Genomic DNA, 14071 nt, shown 5'->3' on the forward strand with positions numbered 1-14071 from the left:
GTATAGTGTTTAGTCGATGCACTGATATCTAATATCACATGTTTGCTACCCTTTTCCAGAAAAAAAATCCTCTTTCTTCAAAACCTCGTTCTTAAGCTTCATCGGACAGGAATTACCTTCTACAATGTAACGAATTTCAATTTCTTTCCTTGATACATCAATATCCAACTCGGCTGCAATTGTTTCTTTGAGATTAGAAAATGAAATTGAATCTCCAACAACGATTCCGTTGATTTTGTAACTTTCATACTGCAATTCGTTCACCCAAATTCCGGAATGTCTCATCAAAATTGATGTATTCATCATGAAACATCCACAATAACAGCAATAAAATTACTGCAGTTCGAAATTTAACAGGATGTTCATAAAAAATGTAATCAAAATAGATGATATAATCTTTGATTTTCAAAATTTGAAATTAATATCCAATTACGTGCTGATTTAATGTTGATTAATGATCTGTTACCGTAAATTAAGCTGTTTTAATTAACAAGTTTAAATGTACCTTTTCCCCCCATTTTTTTCTTAACAGTTTTAACTTGCCATGTATCATTTACCATGTATCACTAGAGTCTAAAGTATTACGGCACAACAATTTTAAGAAATTTTTTGTAAATACTAAATTTGTCGGGACAGAATATAATTATTGAATTACTCTATGAGATTCCTTAAATTTTTACTAATATTTTCCTTCGACAATTAACAAAGGGACTCTGTCTATTTCTTATGAAGCACTTGTATTATTCCTTTTGTAAGTTGTCATTTGTAATTATAAACAATTGTAGCAAAAAAATTGTATTTAATTTGAATTTTTTCGTAGAAATAGTTGAATTATCCACTACAAATTTTAAGTTGTTGTTATTTGACACCTTACATATTTTGTGACAATTTTTTTGTTGTCACTAAATCGCAGATTGATTAGATACAATAAAATCTTTGTCACCAATTATTTATATTATTAGGGAGGAAATTAAATGTGATAATTAAATCTAAATTTTTATAGCTAAAACTTATAATATTTAACTATGAACTCTAATTTGTCTATATTGTAACAACATATTTTTTAGAAGAACTTTTTTTGTGTGTCCAAAAATTAATAAATTTTAAGACAGAAAATAATTTGCATGAATTAGACACATTATTAATGACAAAATAATGTGTCACTGATAACTTTAAATTTGTGACTAACACTATATAACAAATGACGCCAATTAATTTCTTGATTGGAAACATTAGTGGACAAAACTTTACCATGAATTTTTACGTTTCGTCACTAAAACTAAGTGTCTCATATAATTAAGCACGAAAAATAAATTTTGTCACTAAAAGCATACAACTAGTGATGAATTTGATGTCATAGCTAATAATTTCGTAGCTATATCATATTCGTTGTAGTGAGACCTTTTATATCAAGTTTACTTTCTAACATACACTTAGTAACATTTATATCAGAAGTGTCTTCAATGATGATCAACACGTCATCAACATACAAATAAACAAGACCTTATAATTTGGAGTGTCTTTAATATAAACATATTCATCATATTCGTCAAATTTAAATTCAATTTATTTGTTTAAGTCTTTGTTTTTTAGTCCATAAATAACTTAAAAATTTTGCACACTTTCTTTTTTTTATCAGGAACCATAAAGTTCTCGAATTGTTCTATGTAAATTTCTTCATCTAATTCATCATTTAAGAAAGTTATTTTCATATCCATTTAACCAACTTAAAGGTTATATACCACATCTAGTGCAATCAACAATGAATGAATGTAATTCCAGTTGTACAAAAGTATAAATATGAGACTAGTAAAGCTAAAACACATAACCTCAAAGAATTTTTACAATACCTTACCTGCTAAACTAAACCTTTAACTTGTGTCGAAATTTATCACTATTTATACATATAATATATATATATATATATATATATATATATATATATATATATATATATATATATATATAAAAGATTGTATCATATGGCCAAAAGTGCAAATATAGCAAAAGTAGAAGGGCTAGCTAGCTAACTAGGTAGCATTAGTTATTAATCTCCCAAAACATAGTGGGAATAGGATGAGACAGACTTTCATGTCAAAGGAATCAAGAACTATTATTATAAAAAGAAGAAGCAAGATCCATTGGAAGACGACAAATATGTCAAATTATTTAAAAGAAAGAGAGAAAAGAAGGTGAAAATAGGAAGGGACTTTATTATAGCCTATCAAATAATTAAGAATGGATGGGACTCTATGTGAGTGGGAGTATCGCACAAACACATGTACACCTACTTAGTGTAAGCAAATAATATGGGCCATTGTCTTTTTATCAATATGAAGGGGCAGAGGAATTATATAGTAGGTGGAATTGGTAATTTTTATGAAATATATCTTCATTTTTTTAAAATAACAACTATTATGAAATATCTATTTAGTATAAGAACGATAAGTAAAATGATTCAAAGAGAACACTTCATAAAAACTAGTTTGTTTTCTCGAAATCTATAACTATCAATGAATGAGCATAAAATTTCTTCCAAATAAAGAAGTTCTCGCAAAGAGAATGAAATTTTAAATGTTGCTCCGTGTTCCTCTAAAGTGAACGTATGGTAAAAAATCTCTATGTATAGTTGGATAATCGTATCGTATAAAGTATGCTATTGGACATTGGTTTAGATTTTATTATTTGATAAATTTAATCATAATAGTTGACATCAAATCATTGCTAGATTACTTTAAAATAGCCATATTTATAATAATGGAAGTTATTATATGGGATTAAACTCAGCCTCATTTGCTAGGCTTGTTTGAATTGACTTTTGGCTTATGACTTATAAATCAAATGTCATAAGTTAGGATTTCTAACATATGATTTTTATTTTATTTTTGTTATTTTTACTTTAAAATAAATATTTATAAACACTTTTTAACTTTACTCAAACAATTTAAAATTTCTTAAAAGTTACTTTGACTCAAAAACACTTAAAAGAGATTAATCCAAACGAACATTTAATCATAAACTTATCGCATAGAAATTGTGTAATACATTTTATATCTTTTGTATGATTTATGAGTTATTGCACAATAAATAAGGTTATCACATAGTGCTTACCCGATGAACATAAGATGTGACAAAGATTGTGGGTTCGCATGAGGTTTTCCAAAAACAAATGTTGGGAGTTACTCTTTTAACCAAAAAAAAAAAAAAAAGTAAAATCATGTTTGGGGTATTATCTCTAATTCCAAAGGTGATTTAACGACGAAACAATATATAATTGACTTAATTTTTTAAATTTTATAAAAATGACCCTATTTAAATTATATTTCATATTATTTCTTTAAAAAAGTGACATTCAAATAACCAGATATTATTTTTAAAAGTTATATTACAACTCCAATCCTAAGGTGGCCATTTCGAGTTACGGAGAAAAAATGTGACCTCCTTGAGAGGGGTTAAAAAAAAATACAATTTCGTACTCAGTTTCAACTTCAATAAATTCAAATAAATTGATAAAATGTTTAAAACTGTATGAAATAGATTGTATATGAAATTTAATCTATGACGTTCGGTAACTATCCATTTCGAGATATTACTCCTATAGAATACATTTGATGGTATATTTCATGTAAATTAATCAAATTGGGTAATTTGCTAGTTTTTAGATATTACGGGTGTAGATAATATCTGGAAAAATATATTCAAATTGTAAATATATTTTAAAAAACTATAATCAAACACAACTTTAACTTCAAAAAATTAAAATAAAGTAAAAATATATAATTTTGATGGTCAAACTCCAGCTAAATAAGCTTCTTTGAATCCTTAGTAACTGATAACAAGAATAGGTGAATGCGTTTTCCCATTTGTATGTTTGATTTAATGTCTTTTATCCAACGAAAGGAAATGATATACTCAAGTTGAATGTTTGTTTGGTGTTTATAATGTAAATGGTATATAATAGCAAATCATTAATTCAAATTCAATGCTATAATTATAGTTTGATTTAATTGTATCCCATTACAAATTGTTGCTATTTCGCCTCTCTCCTGGAGAATCTCGCTAGCCACTCTCGTTCTCTCCCTTTTCTCTCGCTTTTATGTAAATGCAAATGTATAAAATGTCTTTGTGTTTGTATAAAACGAGAGAAAATTGTATATATACATATATTTCTGTTCTCCTCTCTCCCCTCTCTCCCCTCTTCCCTCTCCTCTCTCCCAGATCTCGCTCGTTCACTCACCTCTCTCACTTTATACAAAAATATAAATGTATTAAATGTGTTTTTGTTTGTGTCTGTATAAAGCGAGAGAAAATTATGTATATACATATATTTTTGTTCCCTCTCCTCTCCTCTCCTCTCCCAAATAAAGCTTGCCACTCTCCCGGATCTTGCTCGATCGCTCACTTCCCTCGCTTTGTACAAACACAAAATTTATACATTGTGTTTGTGTTTATATAAAGCGAGAGAAAATTGTATATACAAATACAAATGCATACATTTTCGTCCTATACACTTGTGATTATACAAATATGATCTTTTCTTGCTCAGTTTTCTTTTGTGTTTCTCTCTTTCTTGTTTTGTACAATTACATGTTATACAATTGATCTTTTGCATATGTATACCAAAAAAGATTAGACAACTACTTTCTTTTATGTATGGCGAAATTATATAACTACCTTCTTTTGAATACTAACTATGTGTCATTGTAGAATTTAAACAAACTGTCAATAGTCGACTTCTATAATTCAAGAGGCTTAATAGTGAGTCCACATTCGAAAGACATGTTCGATATACTAGCAAGGCATAGGCAGTCCTACCAACTTGAATTATACGTTGGACAATATAAGCTCACACAATATATGTCTAAAACTATCTTAGAGTAGCAGTTTTAGATGTGTTTTTGATTCAGAACTATAGAAATAGATGTGTTCTTAATTCAGAGCTATAGAAATAGATATTGGAAAGGATCAAAATAGTGTTTCTTCTTTGTGTTAAGGCTCAAAGTGATCCTTGAGTTTTCACATAGAGTAGTAATAGTCCCTCGTGTTTGCAAATATTGGTGCACTTTTGGTTCTCATTCAAAATTTTATCTAGTTTTTAGCATTGATTTTATCCATAACCTATGTATGGAATGTGCAATCGTCATTTTACATATTTGGTAGAAATAACAACTTCATATGAAAGTATGTGAGAAGAAAAATACTTTGTTTTGTTTAGTAGAAATCATATTGCAGGTAAAGTCGAGAGGTTCATCACGATAATTTCACGTGCAATAGTATAATTTTTTCTTTTTCTGCAAAGATGTTAAGATGTTCTTAGTTTAGCTGAAGTAATATTTCTAGTGAACAAAACAAGGTGTTTTTCTTATGACCTTCTCTCAGATAGAGTTTTATTTCTACTAAATATATAAAAAGAGGATCGGACGTTTCTTATATAAAATTTTGGGCAAAATTAATGTTAAAAAATAGAAAAAATTTTAGGAAAGGACCAAAAGTGCACCAATATTGCAAACATGAGGGACTATTAGTTCTCTATGTGAAAAATCAAAGATCACTTTGAGCCTCAATCCAAAGATGAGGCACTATTTTGAGCAGACTAAATTATCTTTATACACTGATTTGAAGATGTTCCATTATCCATTCCATATATTCATGATTATCGAAACTCATTAGTCGTTGAAAGCATGTTGTTATCATAAATATTTTATATGTAGTGTCACGTTACATACAAAGTACACTTCACATACTAATCACATACTATATTCTGGTATATATCTTATAATGATGTGGATTCATGTGTTCACTCTCAAATTCATGGATAGATAGGTTACAACTTTTCTATTCTAACATTTGGTGGATCCTCATAATTGCAATTATTTTAGACATTAATTTTTCATCTATTTCATGAATTTTTAGTCATTTCATTCAGTTATACATCAAGTATTTTAACCTATTAGCTATGTTTTAGCTTCTACTTGCAATTCATAAAGTGTTAATCACTAGCAACATGCTAGTATTAAGGATCTGGTTGTGATCACTTATGATCCTAAGTATCAGTCTTGGATGCAGAATCAAATCATGATAGAATTGAATTGGGATTTATGACTTAGCAAAGTGTTAGTGTGTGAGTTGAGGTATTTTAAGTATACAACTAGAGTTATTAGTCATTTTTGAGTAAAATAGTTGAATAGACTAGTCTGTTTGGCGGGCATTGGGGGTGAGTTTCTTTGATTATTGAGTTGTAATCTAAAACCTTGAAATTTAGTGAAGATTGTAAAAATACTACATATTATAAGTTATGATTTAGAGGTTCTCACTATACATCTATGTGTTCTTTATTGTGTCACATATTCTTAGTTATAGTTGTTTGAACCTAAGTCAACAATCTTATAAATATCACCTAATAGAAAATTGGTTAGGGTGATAAAATATTTCAATTGGCATACTAACAAAAGTTTCTCGTTTAAGGATAACTCTTTAAAAAGTATTCAAATGGAAGAACAACCAACTTTTTAAGAAGGATAGTCCACTACTAAACCACTTTTTATCAACGAAAAGTATGGAATTGACTGGATGCAAGACTATCTTATTGAAGAATATCATAACTTGTTGAATGTTATTGTCACGTCTCAAATCCCATTAAGACGGACAGGCACCCGACGCTCTAAAGGCTCGAGAGAACCAGCATGTAACTTGTGCTTACTATGCATATAACCAATCTTAACATTGTGACAAGTTCGCATGGGCTGCTGCAATAAGAACTAAAATAAGTAGACCCAAAACTTATATACAAGACTTGGTTGTTGAGGCCACAACTCGTTAAAACTCAACTGAACCACATACATTAGTCTACAAAGCCTCTAAGAGATAGAAAACCTTAGAGTAGGTTGGGACATACCCCTCCCCCTCCCCCCCCCCCCACCCCCTTATCCTTAACTATAATAAAATTCCAAAATGAATCTACCAAGGACTCAACAAAGATCTGAATCAACCTGGAGCTCACCAAAAGTAGTTGAGGGTCGTGTGCACCTATTGACAAGGTCTAATAGCTAGAGTACCTGTGCCAGCAGCATGAAATGCAGCGTCTCAGTACGAAAAAATTGTACTGAATATGTAAGGCAATAACATAAATAAAATAAGAGTTCGAATGGAACCAAGTATTAATATATGTATGCACAAGTCTGAACAGAAGACCACCTTTGATAACTCTTATGGGACCATGTGTATTACATTATTGTCTTTAAGTTTTTGTTTGTTATTATCTTTATAAGGCATGCGATACGATTGACCAGATGAACAGTGGTAGAAGAGGATGACCTATGTTGGGCATTTAACTATGAGATGTGGTCCTCATAATTACACAAATTGGGATCGGCCCATAATAGGCTTTCGTCCCTGAGCTGCCACCCTTATATGTCAATTCTTTTACTTAGATTCTTTAATCTCTGAGGTTGTTATTTTGATGGTCATAGTCATTTTTTATATTTAGAAATACGGACCAGCAGTAGAATACATGAAATTAATACTTCGAGGCAGTAACAATGACATAAGGAGTTATGTAACATCAATTACTTGTGAGTTTAATGATACAATTCACTTCAACTAACAAAGAGGAGGATTCACCTGACTTGCTTTTGCAAATACCATTTCTATACCAGCACATGAGGGAGATAATTACACAAGTATAGAATAGTGAACATATAATGAAGTAGTTCTATGCACTAAGGAGAGGGGAAAATATTGTTAGCTATTTGGAGATAGCACGCTGCCACTATGTTTCTTTTACTAGGAATAAAACTTAGGAGATTCACTTCATTGATATTAATCGCAAGTATCAGATTTCATGCCAAGGAATATAGAATCAAATAGCCTTATATAAATTATCCTCTAACCAATATAACTATCACGATTCAACCTCCCCTTTTTGGTTTTAATCTACAATTTAAGTCAAGGTAAACTAAAATTAGCAGTTATCTCACCCTGAGACTCGTAAAACAATAGCTAACTTTGACAGATAATGAGCCCATACAACCCTTAAAATAATGTGTATCACCACAGCCTCATTCTCTGTCCAATATATACATTATATATCATTTTCTAAGATTAACCAAGCTACACCAACAACAACACACATAAAAGAATCCCAAATATTCTTTATCATACAACCAATTATTGAACTCACCACCCCTTTAAGTTCTTCATGAAAGCACACCAATAATTCCTCACTCCAACTCACACATAAGGAAGACAAAAATGGAGCAGTCAACTTACCTCAATTTCTACAACTTCTCCTTATAACTTGAATTTTTCTAGAACTTCAACTTCCCTTCACACTTAAACCAAAGAAAAAGAAAAGGGTATGTAAATAATTAAGGAAGTAATCAGTAGCTTTTGGAAATATTCTACCTTTGTACTTATACATGAGCATGAATGACATATTTTCCTAGTCATCCATGGGAGAATTAAGCTAAATCCATGTGTTTTCATTTACCTTGGTTTGTAGATATGAGGGTTTCTTCAAAACTCTAGAAGAACTTTAAGGTTGTTGTTTTAATCTTTACAAGAAAAGAGAGAGAGAAAGCTAGAGCTAATTCTCAATATTATGTGTTAAAATGGGTGAAAAGATCAGCTCATATTGGATTTATATGGAGCTTTATTGACCACAAAAAAAAATCATCTAGATACTCTTTTTTTGGTCCATTTTAAGACACCAATTGGTTAAGTAGGTGATGCACCTGCTTATGTACATCAAGCAACTCAAAAGGTCAAACTAGGTGAGCACCTACTTGCTTTAACTTGGGCTTTAACTATATTTGACCTCGGCAGATTTGGCTGCTGGCCTTTTTTTTCTTTTTTTTTCTTTTAATAGGTTTGGGCCTCAAGTGAGCCCATTAATATAAGCTTAAATTTGATCCATTAAAATTGGGCCTTTTAACTATATCCATATAACTCAAGTAGGTGATGCAGCTGGTAGTTTAATTAAGCGAACCAAGCAGCTCAATTATTTTATTACATTTTCTAAATATTGATCCTTTTTTCTTCAACTTAGCACTTAACTTTAAAATTTAAGCTCAATGACCACCTTACTATCTCTAGTTTAAATACTTCCGTCGGAGTTAACTTATAGTACATGTCACTCCCTGAGCTACCCCCGAGACGCGGACACGAAACCTAGGACCACAAGTGATTCCAAGCTAACCCTGCTGGAATGATCATGAGCATATTACAGATAATAAACTGATGCGGAAGCTAAATCATAACTTATAATAAAAATATAGGAATACCCATATGCTAAAACTGATATATATGAAAACTGATGAGTTTAATACAATGAAGTTACTAACTCAACATTAAGCTGAAACTAAGTATGCCTGAAAAACTGATTAGAAATACTGGGATAAACCCCAGCTAAGTCTAGCAAAACTGAAACTAAATGACTAAAAGAAGACTAAAATGAACTCATGAGTAATGTACTCGAAGAATGAGGACTCACCACTGAATCTGCTGAACTGGAGATCGAGAAATCGATCTATGCGCGATATGGATGCTGAGAACCTGAACCTACATCACGAGAAGATGTAGCGTGTTTGCGTCAGTACTTGAAAGGTACTGAGCATGTAGGATAGAATAAAGCTGAAATAAAACATAAATGAACAATCACAAACGCAAGTAAAATAATTTGAACCTGATATAGAGAGTTATGAGATAACTAAATGAAATGACCAATTTATAACATGTTGAAACTGGATACTGAGTATACTGATAAATGGTCAATGCAAAAGAGTCTGATTGAACTGTGGGAGCTACTAATAATCGATAATAAAACCACATGAGCTAAATGTGGATTTCGATGTATACGCCCCATCTAGAGGACTTAATATACTCCGCCAAAGGTATAAAGACATGTTGGTGTGATCATTAAACTGATTGCCCATAGATGGGACTTACAATGTACTTGGCTAGTAATTTTGAGACTAATTGGGTACGCTAAACCCTAGTCCAACTCGGTATTATGCTACTCCCATGGATTTATGTAGTTAACTAATTATGTCTCAATTTTCTGTAAAATACTGATAACTCAAAACTGAATATGCAAACTGGGAATGCAACATTTAGTCTGACAATGATGCATTAAAACTTAAGCATGCATAATTGCATAACTGAAATATTTGACCTAGCATGTGTAATTCAAAAACTAAAGAAATACAAAGCTATGGTTCTGAAATTCATGCGATAATCTAAGAAATAACATGATAATCTGATTTGGAACATATGTTTTAACGAAATCATGAAGTTCTATCAAAGTTCTAGAAATCCTAGGTTTAATCATGATTAGAGAATCAAGAATCTGACTGAATACTAGGGACACAATGGGTGAAAGGAACCCAATAGTGAAATACCACATACCTGGTGATGAAATCCATGGAAAAATACTTATATTTCGAGGCTGGAACTGTTGGAGCTTGTGGCGTTCTTGAACTAGGGTTCTTGAGCTTTTTTTCTCCTCTCTTGCTTCTAATTTTCTAAGTTTTGATTTAATGATTTGACTTGGATATGTTTTAATTATGTTTCTAGGCTTAAACTGACTAAAATTTGATGATTTAGGGTCAAAACGACGTAACTTTAAACGGGGTGGGAAAGGTCAAAAAGACCCCTGGGAAGGTTGCTGTCGGGCCTCACGACGTCAAGGATTGACGATCCGTCGTGCGCCCGACGCCTCGTCGTTGGGTTCGTCGTGAGGGCCTGTTCAACAGACCTTTACTAAAATGGGCATAATTTTTTACTCGGAGGTCTTATTTTAGCAAGGTCGGTGGCTATGGAAAAATAATTCAATTATATATCTGTGGGTAGGTCATGGGAGACCTAATTCATTTTTTGATAAGAGTTATGATCATTTTAAGTTGACCCAACTGCATTTCCCTTTAATTGGCTGCAAATTTTCCCACCTAAGGACTGTAGGTCCACCTGCAAACCATGCTGGTTATCCATAGCTCTTGCCAGAGAATGGTTGAATGGAGTCTTGATCGACGGTCACGGACTATGGCCCGTCGTTTGACCTACGGACCATAAGTCCGTCCGTCGTCCAAGACTTAATCAATTTTTCTAGGCTGAAATTTTGGGAGTTTCTGATCCCATCGATGGTTGTGCATGACGGACGCTTTAGGCTACGGTCCGTCGATGCCACCGTTGGTAGCACCTGCAGATTTTTTTGAAAAACTAATTTTTGGTCTGTTTTGGCTACGGGGTGTTATAGATGTATCGAATCAATAATAATACTAACAAACACTAATTTAAGAATCAAAATAAATGAGATACATTGTGCCGTTAGCAGTGATAATCATGTAATGACTAATCCAACTATTTCTTTCTCTTTTTTTTAAACTTGTTTTTCAATGTAGATTTAGAACTCGAACATGTATAAACATTGCAAATCAAATACGACTTTAGTTTTTGATTTATAATAATAGATTTCTAACAATATGTATGAAATAATAAAAATATTATTTAATAATAAAATAATCAAATATGAAAAGAAATCCTAATATAATTAAATAACAAAATATTTTTCGATAATACAGTAATTTGTGATTGATAAGGTATATCAATCAATTGATTTTCTTTCTATTAGTTGACTTTTATTTTTGTTGTTATTCTTTTTCCTATTTCTTTCTCCATGTTATTCTCAAATCTCAATCATTTGTTATTTTAAAAAAAAAAAATTCATCACCAATAAGTAAAAGAGTTTTTCTAAATCTTGATTCAACATATAATTTTTTTATGATTCAATCAATTTTAATTTTTTGCTTTTTTTTTTATAAGTTTTTTGCTTTGATCTTGTTTTTTCATTTTTTTAATATGATTTTTTTCTTTTAGAAATAACGATTAATTTTATCAACTTTGATGTTATTTTTACTTTTTATTATTATAATATAAAATTTTACTTTTGAGAAATAAAAAATTATTATTTGAAATTTTGATTCCATTTTTGGTGTGGTATAGGAAGTGATTTGTGGACTGAAATAAGGAAAAAATAAATATTAATTTTGGGAGTTAGGATTTATGTATCAAATGTTTGGAAGTAAAATAAGAAATTTTAGAAAATTTTAAAATTGTTAGGGAATTATGGAAATTGTGAAAAGAAAAGATGTGTATATAGGTAATTTATTCAATTTAAATATCTAATTATGCACATTCAAAAATTAAAAATCATACATCAAATTAAGAGTCATGTTTATGGATTATATTTTATAATTAACTAGTAAACTTAGTCACGCTATGTGCAATCATCAAAATATTAGTGAGTAGATATATATTTTTCATAAATTTAGTCTTTATAAAAATAAAATAATCTATATATATTTTATTTGTTTAGATTACATTTACAAATATAAATTTTTTAATTGAAATTTCATTAGTTAATTGGTTGATCTCTTTGATAAATTCAAGTGTCATTTTTTCGTATACAATTAATAATTGAAATATAGCACAATAATGGGTTAAAAGGAAAGTATCAGTGGATAGTGACATTCTTCACATACATTTCTTTTTTTACCATAAAAAATAAAATAAAGGGAAAATACCCAAGTACCCCCTCAACCTATGTCCGAAATCTCAGAGATACTTAAGGTCCTATTACCTCCTGAACTTATTTTATATGTAATTTTCTACCCCTTTTTAGCCTACGTGGCACTAGTTCGGAAAAAAAGTCAACCATTGTTGGACCCACAAGATAGTGCCACGTAAGCTAAAAAGGGGTAAAAAATTATTAATAAAATAAATTCAGGGGTAGTAGGACCTTAGTATAGTATAAGTGTGTCTCTGAGATTTCGGGCATAAGTTGAGGGGGTACTTGGACATTATCACTAAAATAAAATCAGAACTTTTGAAAAGTAGAATTCAAAAACTAAAACTCACCTTTTTTTTTTTAACATTTAAACAATCTTGATATTTCTTCGAAATGTTAAATAAAATGACTTGCATTTAAACTTGGGGCAGGGCATAGCAAAAAACACAAACCAATTTATTATCAAATATAACCTTGATAAATTTAAGATATACATTATAAAATTCCTTACAAAATCTAAAGAAATGAACTTAAACTTCAAAGTTATAGCATTTACCATAATATGCGGTAAATATAGAAAAATGCGAAAAACATAAATTCAGATGAATTTGGAAGGTGAAAAATAAGTGCAATCACATACTCCTAAGTTAATTTTTTTTTAAATGAGACTAAGTAGTCAATAAATTGTCATGAAATCTCAAATCACTATAATAAGAAAGTGAAAAATATATGCAATCAAATTAATTTGTTTTAGAAGAACATAAAGGAAAGTATACAATAATAATAATATTGTTATGAAAACTTTTTTTTGGGCAAAATTCTCGTGGCCACCATTTCTGTGTGACTGACAATATTAAGAGTAGTAACTTCAAAAGAAAAATAAGTAATTTTCAATGTGCATAAAGTATGCATATTGTACGCTATCCTAAGATATAAACAACATCACAATAAAATAAAACTTGTCACTACTTTCTATTTCTTGAATAAAACCTCAATATTCGCAATATTTCACAAAACCGATAGAAAGACACCTCCCATGTTGATAAGAAAATGGTCGTGGCACATCTAGATCTTGAACTAGTCAATGAAATATTTTAAATAATTTAGAAAGCTTTTACAAGTACAAAAAGTTACCATGAAATATTATACCTTCTTAGTTATGGTAAATCAAATATAAAGTACTCGCTGACATGTGCAATTAGCTTCCATATATGATTGCAACAAAATCTCATATAATCAAATTTGAAATTCTGTAAAGGTTAGATGTAAGAAAATCGTCTACAAATCATACTACCGTTCAAAGCAATCTAAATATATATCATAAAAATACTATTTTCTTCTACATAAAATTTAAGATTTATAACAAAAATAAGTCTAAAAGAAAAAAAGAGATAGATATGCTAGTGAGGAAACATACCTCAAAGCTTGATGGTAATTGATCATTGTTGTTATTCATTTTCAAGAAATAATCTGGGGACATCTCATCTTTCTTATATTTCTAATTTTTAA

General features: G+C 30.3%; 1 long non-coding RNA gene across 1 annotated transcript; it reads right to left on the reverse strand.

The window, feature by feature from the left end:
• Nucleotides 1-6918: 6918 nt before the first annotated feature.
• LOC104646449 (uncharacterized) lies at nt 6919-8650 on the reverse strand. Its single transcript, XR_740544.4, has 3 exons — nt 8489-8650; nt 8269-8330; nt 6919-7055 (listed from the first exon to the last, which is right to left on the reverse strand). It is a non-coding gene; the product is annotated as an uncharacterized lncRNA (long non-coding RNA).
• Between the last annotated feature and the right edge of the window lie 5421 nt (nt 8651-14071).

The sequence above is a fragment of the Solanum lycopersicum genome, chromosome 3 (genome assembly GCF_036512215.1).
Source record: "Solanum lycopersicum chromosome 3, SLM_r2.1".
NCBI classification, from domain to species: Eukaryota; Viridiplantae; Streptophyta; class Magnoliopsida; order Solanales; family Solanaceae; genus Solanum; species Solanum lycopersicum.